This window comes from Bubalus bubalis, chromosome 7 (genome assembly GCF_019923935.1).
Source record: "Bubalus bubalis isolate 160015118507 breed Murrah chromosome 7, NDDB_SH_1, whole genome shotgun sequence".
Classification (NCBI taxonomy): domain Eukaryota; kingdom Metazoa; phylum Chordata; class Mammalia; order Artiodactyla; family Bovidae; genus Bubalus; species Bubalus bubalis.
This window is the reverse complement of record NC_059163.1, coordinates 61,442,132-61,454,490: the sequence shown is the minus strand read 5'-3', so window position 1 is coordinate 61,454,490 and position 12,359 is coordinate 61,442,132. Positions and strand designations below refer to the sequence as shown.

At 37.6% G+C, this 12,359-nt stretch overlaps 1 long non-coding RNA gene across 1 annotated transcript in view; it reads right to left on the bottom strand.

The window, feature by feature from the left end:
* LOC123334439 overlaps window positions 1–11,777 on the bottom strand; it is a 31,014-nt gene extending 19,237 nt beyond the window's left edge. Inside the window, exons 1-3 of the long non-coding RNA XR_006552293.2 lie at window positions 11,723–11,777; window positions 9,768–9,934; window positions 9,338–9,396 (exon numbers count right to left, since the gene is read on the bottom strand). This is a non-coding gene — a long non-coding RNA (uncharacterized LOC123334439). The remainder of the gene's footprint in view (window positions 1–9,337; window positions 9,397–9,767; window positions 9,935–11,722) is intronic.
* Window positions 11,778–12,359: the final 582 nt, after the last annotated feature.

Here is a 12,359-nt window from a genome sequence, read left to right as displayed (position 1 = left end):
TGGAAGGAATGATGCTGAAGCTGAAACTCCAGTACTTTGGCCACCTCATGAGAAGAGTTGACTCATTGGAAAAGACTCTGATGCTGGGAGGGATTGGGGGCAGGAGGAGAAGGGGACGACAGAGGATGAAATGGCTGGATGGCATTACTGACTCGATGGACGTGAGTCTGGGTGAACTCCGGGAGTTGGTGATGGACAGGGAGGCCTGGCGTGCTGCAATTCATGGGGTCGCAAAGAGTAGGACACGACTGAGTGACTGATCTGATGCTTACAGTAATTTTTCCTTCCTTATAAGGCTAACATTTCTGACTATGTTTTCTATCTTTTGTATCATTTTAGTTATCAAAAATTTGTTCGAGAATAGGGCAGTCTGGACTGAGCACTGTGTGGACATGACCAACAGAGATGTGGTCCCTATCCTCACAGGTCTCAATGTAGAATATATACAAATCATGATGTAGATTTTTATCATGCATAATGATAGGCCCAGTTCCAGATAACTCTTTTTAACAATTCCATCAACTTTCCCTTTTATTTCTTGCATCTTCAGTGTATATTCTCCTTGCCTCTATTTTCTATATTTATGGTAGTTAACAGATAAGTCCAAAACTCCCTGTATTGTAAAACAAACCTTCACAAAATTTCTCCTTAATTCTGTTGCAGTACTGAGTTCTATTCCTCTTTCTCTTTTCATCATGAAATATTCTCACAAATACACAAATGATCTGAAGTTAACTCCTTAACTATCCATTCACTCTGGAATCCTTTGGATATCTGGCTTCTATTACAACTACTTTATTGGTATTTCAGGATAATTCTGCATGTCTGCCAGGCTCTTGATAACAGTTTCTTTTTGTGCGTATATATGTTAATATGCATTTTTCATAATATAGCACCTGCAGAAAAAAAGCTTATAATCTGCCAAGGATCAACTATCAGCTCATGAGAAGTCCATTGCTGTTTGCTCATGTGATTGCATCTTTTGTTATTAAAACTGTAGCATTCATTAAAATAACTAGAAAATCCTCTGCTTCAGGTACAATTTTCAAATCTCTTTTACTATTATTCATTATTATCTCTTTTCAGTTCAGTTCAGTTGCTCAGTTGTGTCTGACTCTTTGCCACCCCATGGACTGCAGCACTCCAGGCTTCCCTGTCCATCACAAATTTCCAGAGCATACCCAAACTCATGTCCATTGAGTCAGTGATGCCATCCAACCATCTCATCCTTTGTCTTCCCCTTATTTTCCTGCCTTCAATCTTTCCCAGCATCAGGGTCTTTTCAAATGAGTCAGTTCTTCGCATCAGGTGGCCAAAGTATCAGAGTTTAGGCTTCAGCATCAGGCTTTCCAATGATATTCAGGACTGATTTCCTTTACAATTAACTAGTTTGATCTCCTTGCAGTCCAGGGGACTTTCAAGAGTCCTTTCCAACACTACAATTCAAAACCATAAATTCTTCAGCGCTCAGCTTTTCTTATAGTCCAACTCTCACAACCATACATGACTACAAGAAAAACCATAGCTTTGACTAGATGGAACTTTGTTGGCAAAGTAATATCTCTGCTTTTTAATATGCTGTTTAGGTTGGTCATAACTTTTCTTCCAAGTAGCAAGTGTCTTTTAATTTGATGGCTGCAGTCACCATCTGCAGTAATTTTAGAGCCCAAGAAAATAAAGTCTGACATTGTTTCCATTGTTTCCCCATCTATTTGCCATGAAGTGATGGGACTGGATGCCACTATCTTAGTTTTTTGAACACTGAACTTTAAGCCAACATTTTTCACTATCCTTTTTCACTTTCATCAAGAGGCTCTTTAGTTCTTCACTTTCTGCCATAAGGGTGGTGTCATCTGCATATCTGAGGTTATTGATATTTCTCCCAGCAATCGTGATCCCAGCTTGTGCTTCATCCAGCCTGGCATTTCGCATGATGTACTCTGCATATAAGGTAAATAAGCAGGGTGACAATATATAGCCTTGACTTACTCTTTTCCCTATTTGGAACCAGTCTGTTGTTCCATGTCCTGGTCTAACTGTTGCTTCTTGATCTGCATACAGATTTCTCTGGAGGCAGGTAATATGGTCTGGTATTTCCATCTCTTGAAGAATTTTCCATAGTGTTTGATCTACACAGTCAAAAAAAGGCTTTGGTGAAATCAATAAAGCAGATGTTTTTTTCTGGTATTCTCTTGCTTTTTTGATGATCCAATGAATGTTGGCTATTTGATCTCTGGTTTCTCTGTTTTTTCTAAATCCAGCTTGAACATCTGGAAGTTCTCAGTTCACATACTATTGAAGCCTTGCTTGGAGAATTTTGAGCATTATTTTGCTAATTTGTGAGATTAGTGTAATTGTGCAGTAGTTGGAACATTTTTGGCATTGCCTTTCTTTGGCATTGGAATGAAAACTGAACTTTTCCAGTCCTGAGGCCACTGCTGAGTTTTCCAAATTTGCTGGCATATTGAGTGCAGCACTTTCACAGTGTCATCTTTTAGGATTTGAAATAGCTCAGCTGGAATTCCATCACCTCCACTAGCTTTGTTCCTAGTGATGCTTCCTGAGGCCCACTTGACTTCACATTGCAGGATGTCTGGCTGTAGGTGAGTGATCACACCATTGTGGTTATCTAAGTCATGAAGATCTTTTTTGTACAGTTCTTCAGTGTATTCTTTTCACCTCTTAATATCTTCTGTTTCTGTTAGGTCCATACCATTTTTGCCCTTTATTGTGCTCATCTTTTCATGAAATATTCCTTCGGTATCTCTAATTTTCTTGAAGCAGTCTCTGGTCTTTCCCATTCTATTATTTTCCTTGATTTCTTTGCATTGATCACTATGGAAGGCTTTCTTATCTCTCCTTGCTGTTCTTTGGAACTCTGCATTCAAATGGTTATATCTTTCCCTTTCTCCTTTGCCTTTAGCTTCTCTTTTTTTCTGATCTATCTGTAAGGCCTCCTAGGACAACCATTTTGCCTTTTTGCACTTCTTTTTCTTGGGGATGGTCTTGATCACTGCCTCCTGTACAATGTCACAAACCTCTGTCCATAGTTCTTCAGGCACTCTGTCTATAAGATCTAATCTCTTGAATCAATTTGGCACTTCCACTGTATAATGGTAAGGGATTTGATTTAGGTCATATCTAAATGGTCTAGTGGTTTTCCCTAGTTTCTTCAATTTCAGTCTGAATTTGGCAATAAGGAGTTCATGATCTGAACCACAGTCAGCTCCTGGTCTTGTTTTTGCTGACTGTATAGAGCTTCTCCATGTTTGACTGCAAAGAATGTAATCAATCTGATTTCGGTGTTGACCATCTGGTGTGATGTTCTTGTGTAGAATCTTCTCTTGTGTTGTTGGAAGAGGGTGTTTGCTATGACCAGTTTGTTCTCTTTGCAAAACTCTGTTAGTTTTTGCCTTGCTTCATTTTGTACTTGAAGGCCAAACTTGCCTGTTACTCCAGGTATCTCTTGACTTCCTACTTTTGCATCCCAGTCCCCTATGGTGAAAAGGACATGTTTTTTGGGTGTTAATTCCAGAAGGTCTTATAGGTCTTCATAGAACCATTCAACTTCACCTTCTTATTACTTCTCTTAGTAATGTTTTTAGGTCTTAGATTTTTATTTTCTCTATGTAATATATGGTAGGTTTTTCAGTCACGTAGTAGGCCCCAAGAGAAGAAGTCAAGGAATTTCTCCCTACCTGACATTTCCTCACCCTCCAATGCAGTCCAAGGTCTTAGTTACATCCTGACTCCATGCCAGCAGCTGCCTGATTCATGCAGGGCATTAAGCTTGGTCTTGGGAGTAGAGAAAAAGGGAACCAAGTAACAATAAGTTTACCATGTCTCCAGAATCCATTGCTTCAAGAAAATGATAATCTCTATATTTATCACCACATATGTATGGATTTAAACTATTATTTATTGGGTGCTAACTGCATGTCCTAGGATCTACAATCCTTGACATTATTTACCAACCTACAATTGCCTTTGGCTCTTCCTTTACTTCCCCAAAATATCACCAAGTCCTTTAGATTTAATGACCTTATCCCTGTACTCATCTGCTGAATATTATCTCATGCATTATGCCTTAGGTTGTATCTACCTGTATGATCACATTATTTTCTCAACTATTTCTAATCTATGTTTCAGCCAAATTCTTGTAGTTTGTTGACAGGTTAGTTTTCCTGATTGCTGCATAGCTTTTCTTATACCACCTCTGTTATTAAAAGTTGTCACTGACTCTCCATCACCTGTGAAATAAAGTCCAAATTCTCTCCTTGGTATGTAAGTTTGTTCATAACCTGACTGGACTCCATTGTTCAGATTCCTCACTCAAATTAACATTATATACTCAGGGGAAAATGAGCAACTCAAAGAGGAGACTGAGAATTCAGTTTGAATACTATTTTAATAGGGAAAACAGAGGAAGATGAAGCCTCTTCCTGTTGTTCAGTCGCTAAGTAGTGTTCAACTCTTTGCAACCCCACTGACTGTAGCACACCAGGCTCCTCTGTCCATGGAATTTCCTAGGCAATAATGTTGGAGTGGGTTGCTGTTCCCTTTTCCAGGGGTCTTCCTAACCCAGGGATCGAACCTATGTCTCCTGCATTGCAGGCAGATTTTTCACACTGAGCCACCTGGGAAGCCCTCTGTAAGCCCCTTGCTGCTGCTAAGTTGCCTCAGTTGTGTCCGACTCTGTGCGACCCCATAGATGGAAGCCCACCAGGCTCCCCTGTCTCTGGGATTCTCCAGGCAAGAACACTGGAGTGGGTTGCCATTTCCTTCTCCAATGCATGAAAGTAAAAAGTGAAAGCGAAGTCGCTCAGTCGTGTCCGACTCTCAGCGACCCCATGGACTGCAGCCCACCAGGCTCCTCTGTCCATAGGATTTTCCAGGCAAGAGTACTGGAGTGGGGTGCCATTGCCTTCTCCGCTGTAAGCCTCTTAGGGGAGAGTAAATGAATTTTAGGGAAGATGAATGGGCCCTTAGAAAAACAGCTGGGAAATATCATAGTTTGTGGCAAACTTCATCTGGATGTGGTATCAAATTCTAGTGTCTTTGCCTGGAATAAGAGTTAATCTCCCTGGTTGCTGAAGCTCTCATGAAAGGATCTATGACAATTGGGTTTCTTTTGGAGGATCTGTCTTTGGGCAGATAAGGGGACTGAAGAGAAAGCTTCTCTTTCCATTTGAGTTTTTCCAAGTGTCTACAGCTCAAAATAATACTTCCTAAATATCGCACCAAAGTGGTATATTTAGGGGTTGTATATTCTCCCTACCTTCACACCAAACATAAGCACTCATTATTCAACATAGACACCTCAGTATCCTATCCTTCTGTCTTTTATTGTTCCATTTCTTTTGCCTCCACCCACACATATGTTTCTCTCAAGGCCCAGTTCTCAAACGTCACATGATCCAGGAAGGAGTCTCTCTTCTTAACCCTCACTTTTAGCCTGCTGTGACAATAGCCATCAGTTTGCCCGTATCTAGTTACTGCCTGCTGCTGCTGCTAAGTTGCTTCAGTCGTGTCTGACTCCTAGCGACCCCATGAACTGCAGCCTACCAGGCTCCTCCATCCATGGGATTTGCCAGGCAAGAGTTCTGGAGTGGGTTGCCATTGCCTTCTCCATAGTTACTGCCTACGACCAGTAAAATCATGTGAGCCCATTTGTGCTGGTGTTGGTGGATAATTGATTCATGACTTCCTTTCCTAAGAAATAGTGTAGTGTATATGTAGGAAAATCATATATATCATATGAAAATCTCAAAATTACAGTCTAAGACATAACTGTAAACCTCTGCCTTTTTGTTCATTTAGTTCCGCTCAAGGAAATTTGATTTCCTAGATAACAAAAATTATACAGATTGAAAGTAATTTATTCAAATAAACAAATGCTAGGAAAATGAGATCGAGTTTTTTCTCTTTGTGCATTTGCTACATTAGATTGTCTTTATATATTTTTGATTGAACAAATTAGCATAAGTAGAATCTACAAAAACTATCTGATGCACCTGTGATCAAACATTCAGGAGGATTCATCTCAGAAAAGTGCAGATAATTTGAGTATATTCTTTTATACTTATATTTATGAGTATCTTTCAAATAAATACAAAGCAGTCACATAAACTACAAGTCACACCTTCACATGTAGCAAGACAAAGGAGAGTCACATATTGGTATGCTGAAAAAGCCCTGAGGCAATTTAGAAACACTCAGGGTTTATTAACATAATGGATTTTCTTCATTGTTTTAAGGGGATCCCCTAGCTTTTGAATGCTTCTGCTTTTATCCATTTATACAACAGTCTGATGAAGTAGGTGAGATATTATTAAATACATAATAAAACTGAGAAAATACAAATCCAAAATTAAAGTTCTCTTAAGTCAGCATTAAAATGAATACAATGTGGGACAGACACTATGGACAACAGCATGGAGGATCCTTAAAAATCTAAAAATAGAGCTACCATTTGATCCTGCACACCCACTCCTGGACATACATGCAGAGAAAAACATAATTTGAAAAGACACATGCACCCCAGTATTCATATCAGTACTATTTACAGTGGCCAAGACATGCAATTTAAGTGTCCATCAACAGATAAATATAAGCATGTACTACACAGAAAAGAATGAAATAATGCCATTTGAAGCAGTATGGATGGACCTAGAGATCATCATACTAAGAAAAATAAGCCAGACAAACACAAATGTATGATATGTGAAATCTAAAAAAAAAAGAAAGATACAAATTAATTTATAATTTATTTACAACACAAAAACAGACTCACTGACATGGAGAATGGATATATGATTACCAAAGAGCGGGGGAAGAGAGGGTTAAGTCAGGAGTTTGGGATTAAAATATATACAATAATATATGGCAAAACCAATACCATATTGTAAAGTTAAAAAAAAAAAAGGCAGAGACATTACTTTGCCAACAACAAAAAATATATATATATACAATACTATATACAAAATAGATAACCAACAAAGACTTACATGTATAGCACAGGGAACTATACTCAGTATCTTATAATAACCTATAATGCAAAAGTATGTAAAACAAGAATACATATATATAACTGAATCACTTTACTGCACGCCCAAAACTAATATGACATTGCAAGTCAATTATATTTTAATAAAAATTTTAAAATAAAATAAAATGAACACAATATCCCTGATGTTTCATGTCTTATTTAAATCACTTGACTGTAGTATAAATTAGTATATAGCATATATTTTCATTGATGGTGGTCATAGTATTGTGGTTTCTGTGTCACTGCATTTCTATTAAGTGATAGAATCTATTTAAAGATGAAAAAATATTGATTTCAAAATTTCAGAAGTTTTATGACTGAAAGTTTGAGTTTAAAAGTGAATTTAACAAGCAGTAAAAAAAAAAAAACCTCAATTTTACTTCTAGTTTTTAACCATTTTACATTAGCAAACATCTCTGCTAATTTAATGGAGTTTAACAATATTTTTAAAAAACTTTTTGAAAGATAAATTTTGCTTATTTTAATGATTTTTGTCCTTGAGTGTTTCTGAAACAGTAGATAAATGAAGAGAAGTATAAAAAATGAGATCCTCCTTTGGTTTTATCAGAAAGGGGACTCTACTATGAGATATCAAATTAATGTCTTCATAGTGACCACTGAATTTTATCATCAAAATATTTCCAGTATTGTTGATGTAAGGATTACAAGTCTAGCTTTATTCCCAGAACAAAATGTCAACAATGTTTTTAGCAAATATGTTATATTTCATTTACAAAAGTTATATGAGAGTTTATATTAGGTATGCTGCTGCTAAGTCGCTTCAGTCGTGTCCGACTCTGTGTGACCCCATAGACAGCAGCCCACTGGGCTCCCCAGTCCCTGGGATTCTCCAGGCAAGAACACTGGAGTGGGTTGCCATTTCCTTCCCCAATGCATGAAATTGAAAAGTGAAAGTGAAGTCGCTCAGTCATGTCTGACTCTCTGCGACCCCATGGACTGCAGACCCCATGGACTCCATCCATGGGATTTTCCAGGCAAGAGTAGTGGAGTGGGTTGCCATTGCCTTCTCCGATATTAGGTATAGAAAGAAATAAAATAAAATTAGTTTGCCATAGTTCAAACTCAGTCTTCCAAAAGGAAATTTTCCAGGACCCTCTTAAACCCAACATTCAACTGGATATTGGTTCAACCCGGCACTAAGGCCAGACACAGTCATTGACAAATCAAATACATGGAATTTTGTTTGTGGATTTAAAAAAATTAATATTATCTCATTGAAATTGAGATTTCTGAAAGTTGAGGAAGATTTTTATGCTTGAATGGAATGAACTGTTAATACCAAATGTCATTCCTGCACCTTGATGCATTTGTAGACAAAATGTATGGTATAGAAAGAATATCTTTGTTTTTCTGTATTTATTATAGAATTCATTTTTACTAAAATTTTTTTCTGAAAACTTGGGTTCTGGACTGAAAGCAAGCCCTGGTAATATAATTTACATAAATATTGACAGTGAGAACTCTAAAGAGAATTACTCATTCTGAGCTGTATGTTTGCATTTCAAGGGGTGAGGAAGTAGGTCTAGGAACTTGGAGATATCTCTGAGTCACAAAGCTGAAGACATTGGGATTACCTGGCCCTTTGAGGAATTTATTTATATTTCAAAAGATTAGAATGAGAAGTCAAAGTCCTTGCCATATATTCCATGAGAAACAAAAGTTTTTCTCCCCTCCTTTTTTTTTTAAAGGAGGAATAGTCTCCTCTGTCTTCTATACAAATATCCAGATTTATGTTTTTTCAACAGTTCTGTACACATAGGACATTAACCTGAATTTATTGAAAGAGTAAGAATTGTGGTGTGGAAAGCTGTATGATTATGATTTGTTTTTTCAAACTTTAAATGTTTTATTTTGTATTGGGGTATAGCTGAGTAACAATGCTGTGGTAGTATTATTTGAGTTTAAATGAGTAACAACCATGTGGACCTGACTCAAAAAAACTGTGTGTGCAATCAGGACAAAATTAGTAAATATGAAAACCTAAGTGAGATATCTTAGATACATGCATTTTCACATAAATTAGAATCCAGAAACATAGCTGTTTCCCATGGGAGAAACTCCCAGTGGAAAGGAGATCACATGGGAACTATTAAATCTATTGTTAATTTTTATACAGTTTATATATCAATGCTTGACTAATATTACCTTCTCCTCTATGTTCCTACAGCATTTTCCGTTACAATACTTATCACATCTTCTACTTATGTGGCATAATAATATTTTGATATATTGCTCAATTTTTTTTGTTCTGATAATTATTTTAATTACCATGACTTTCTCCATTACATTAGACTGTGACATTCTGTCTTCAGTGTCAAGCAAGAATGCTGAAAGAAACCAACGAAGAAAGGTGTAGTTAAAGAAAGAAAGAAGGAAAAAAGAGTAGGGGGAGGGTGTTAAATATTTTGGATACTTTTGAGTACCAAAATCTAAGGCTGTAGGTATCTTAAGACTATAAAACCTTAAAACCATAGACAACAGATCTGGGAGACAACTTTAGAGAGAGCCACTCTTCTCATCCTTTCTTCCCCTCATCTAAGTAGACAGAGATAGTTATCTCTGGGCTAAAAATGAGAATTGGCAGAGAAGCAAGACCTTAGAATTTTCTCATACTTAATAGGAGGTTCCTTCAACAGGCTAGTAGGGGTAATGGAACTCCAGGTAAATTGATAAACTTGACCACAGAGAAGACTTGTACCTCATATCCCTGGGTGGAACCTGGAAACAGCCAGCTGCCTCCCAGCAGAATGCTGTGAATGTGTACTCTAGAGTGGTGTCCTGGTTGGTTCATCAGGCAGATTTGTAGAGTCTCCACCCATTCCAGGGCAGTCACAGGAGCAGGCTGCACTGATAGTAAAGAGCATCCTGAACAAAGAACCATGGACAAGTGGTCTTGAGATGGGGTCAAGGAGTATGTATTAACAATCTACTTCTATCAATCACCAATACCAGGTAGGACAGAGTGCCTCCCCAGATGACAAGGTGGAGAGATGACAGCCAAGGGCCCACTAAATGATGCCACGGCACTAAGTATGCCTCTCATCCTCTCATCATTAAACACAGTCCTGGGGGGTGGGGTGGGGGGGGCGGAAGAAAAATTATAAAGGAGACTACTCAAAAGCAGCCAAAATTAGAAAAATCAGTTGAGATTTCATTTTTGATCCCTTGGAGAATGAGGGCTCATGGTAGAAAGTAAACTAAATAACAGAAAAATTGATCAAATGCATTATTATTATTCATATTAATATACCCTGAGCTATGGCTTGAACATCAGTCCACAAGTTTTACAGTTTTATGTCTTTCCCATTAGACTACAATCTTCTCCTAAGAAAGACTTACTACTTATTCTTCTTGCCTGTCCCTCCCTGTAATCTACTTCTTAAATAAATAACACAGTCCTGAATGGAGATTGAGAGTTGAGAAGTCAGCTATTATGGTAGGTAATACATGTTTATGAACAACATCTCTCTGCTGTCACAAAATTCAACAATTTAGGCTTTGTTTTGTCTTCATATTTCTCAAAATATGTAGTGTTAACCTGACCCTCTGTCAGGCATTTTTTGCTTAAAATTCCTAATGGCAGTACTATCACAAACTGCTTTCCAAATTAAAACAAGATGTTCACTTCAGGAAATATTTCTAGAGCATTGTTCACTTCCCTTATTCACTGTGGTGAAAAGAAACTCAGAAAATTATATTTTCTATATTTCCTTACTGCTTCAATTTAAGTTGGAATGCTGAGCCTTATAAAAATGTCTTTCAGCTACAATGTGTCATTTTCTTGACTTCTTGCAAGAATAGATTTCTCTTATGCCTCTGTAGGAAGTAGTAGCAATGATTCTTCAAACAAGACCAACTTGGCTACTGATTAAATATGGGGACTATCGTGTGGGCATGTGAAGAGAGGGGAATACATACATACATACAACATGCAACAGAATTATTTGAAAAATGGGAGAAAAATGAATGGCTTTGGAAAATCAGGTCATTTTACAAATACAATATAAATTTTCATATGCTGCACAGTAGTACTTGTGCAATTTTGTTGAATGCATTACTTTCCTCACAACATTTATCAATTGTCAGAAATTTACATCAGAATTAAGACTGGAAATAGAGAAAAATAATCACTTCTCCCATGAAATCAAATGTAGGGAATTTTTTTTTTTTTTTTTTTGCTTTTTGGAAGGAAAATTAGCCATTTCTGGCTCATTATAGTTAATAAGTAGAAATGTGAATATCAATTGATTGAAAATCAGAAATCAGTGAGGCAAAAATGGCTCATTTAAATCAGTACTATTGAATCAAAGTTAATCACCTCTCATCCAGCATCAAAGAACAGTGTCAGAAACAGCGCATTGTGAAAGCTAAATTCAGGATCCTTCTAACTTTTTTAGGACCAGTTCATACTGAACAACTTTATTCCCCATAGCAGAATTTTAGTACCAGATTAGGGGACTAAGTCACAAGTGAATCAGTAAGGTGGATATCTGATGCACTGAGTACTTCAACTACAAAAAAGCACAGAATCCAGATCATCCATGCTCCTAGAACTTCAGTTCAGTTGCTAAGTTGTGTCCAACTCTTTGTGACCCCATGGACTGCAGCACACCTGGCTTCCCTGTCCATCACCAACTCCCGGAGCCTACTCACACTCATGTCCATCATGTCGGTGATGCCATCCAACCGTCTCATCCTCTGCTGTCCCCCTTCTCCTCCTGCCTTCAATCTTTCCCAGCATCAGGGTCTTTTCAAATGAGTCAGTTCTTCACATCAGGTGGCCAAAGTATTGGAGTTTCAGCTTCAGCATCAGTCCTTCCAATGAATATTCAGGACTGATTTCCTTTAGGATGGACTGGTTGGATCTCCTTGCAATCCAAGGGACTCTCAAGAGTCTTCTCCAACACCACAGTTCAAAAGCATCAATTCTTCAGTGCTCAGCTTTCTTTATAGTCCAACTCTCACATCCATACATGACTACTGGAAAATGACTACTGGAACTTACTCTTAGAATAATACAAAATGTCACATCTGTCTTTAAAAGTAGGTATTGCAAAGGTTTCCTTAATGAGCGAAATTCTTTTATATCTAATGAAGGAAAATAAAGTAATGCATGTCATTGGAAAGAATTTTTTCAATGGGCATTTAGATTATTTTTTAGATCTAATTAAACTGTTAGCCAGGGCTTCCCTGGTGGCTCAGATGGTTTAAAGAGGCTTCCTGCAGTGCAGGAGATCTGAGTTCGATCCCTGGATCAGGAAGATCCCCTGGAGAAGGAAATGGCAACCCA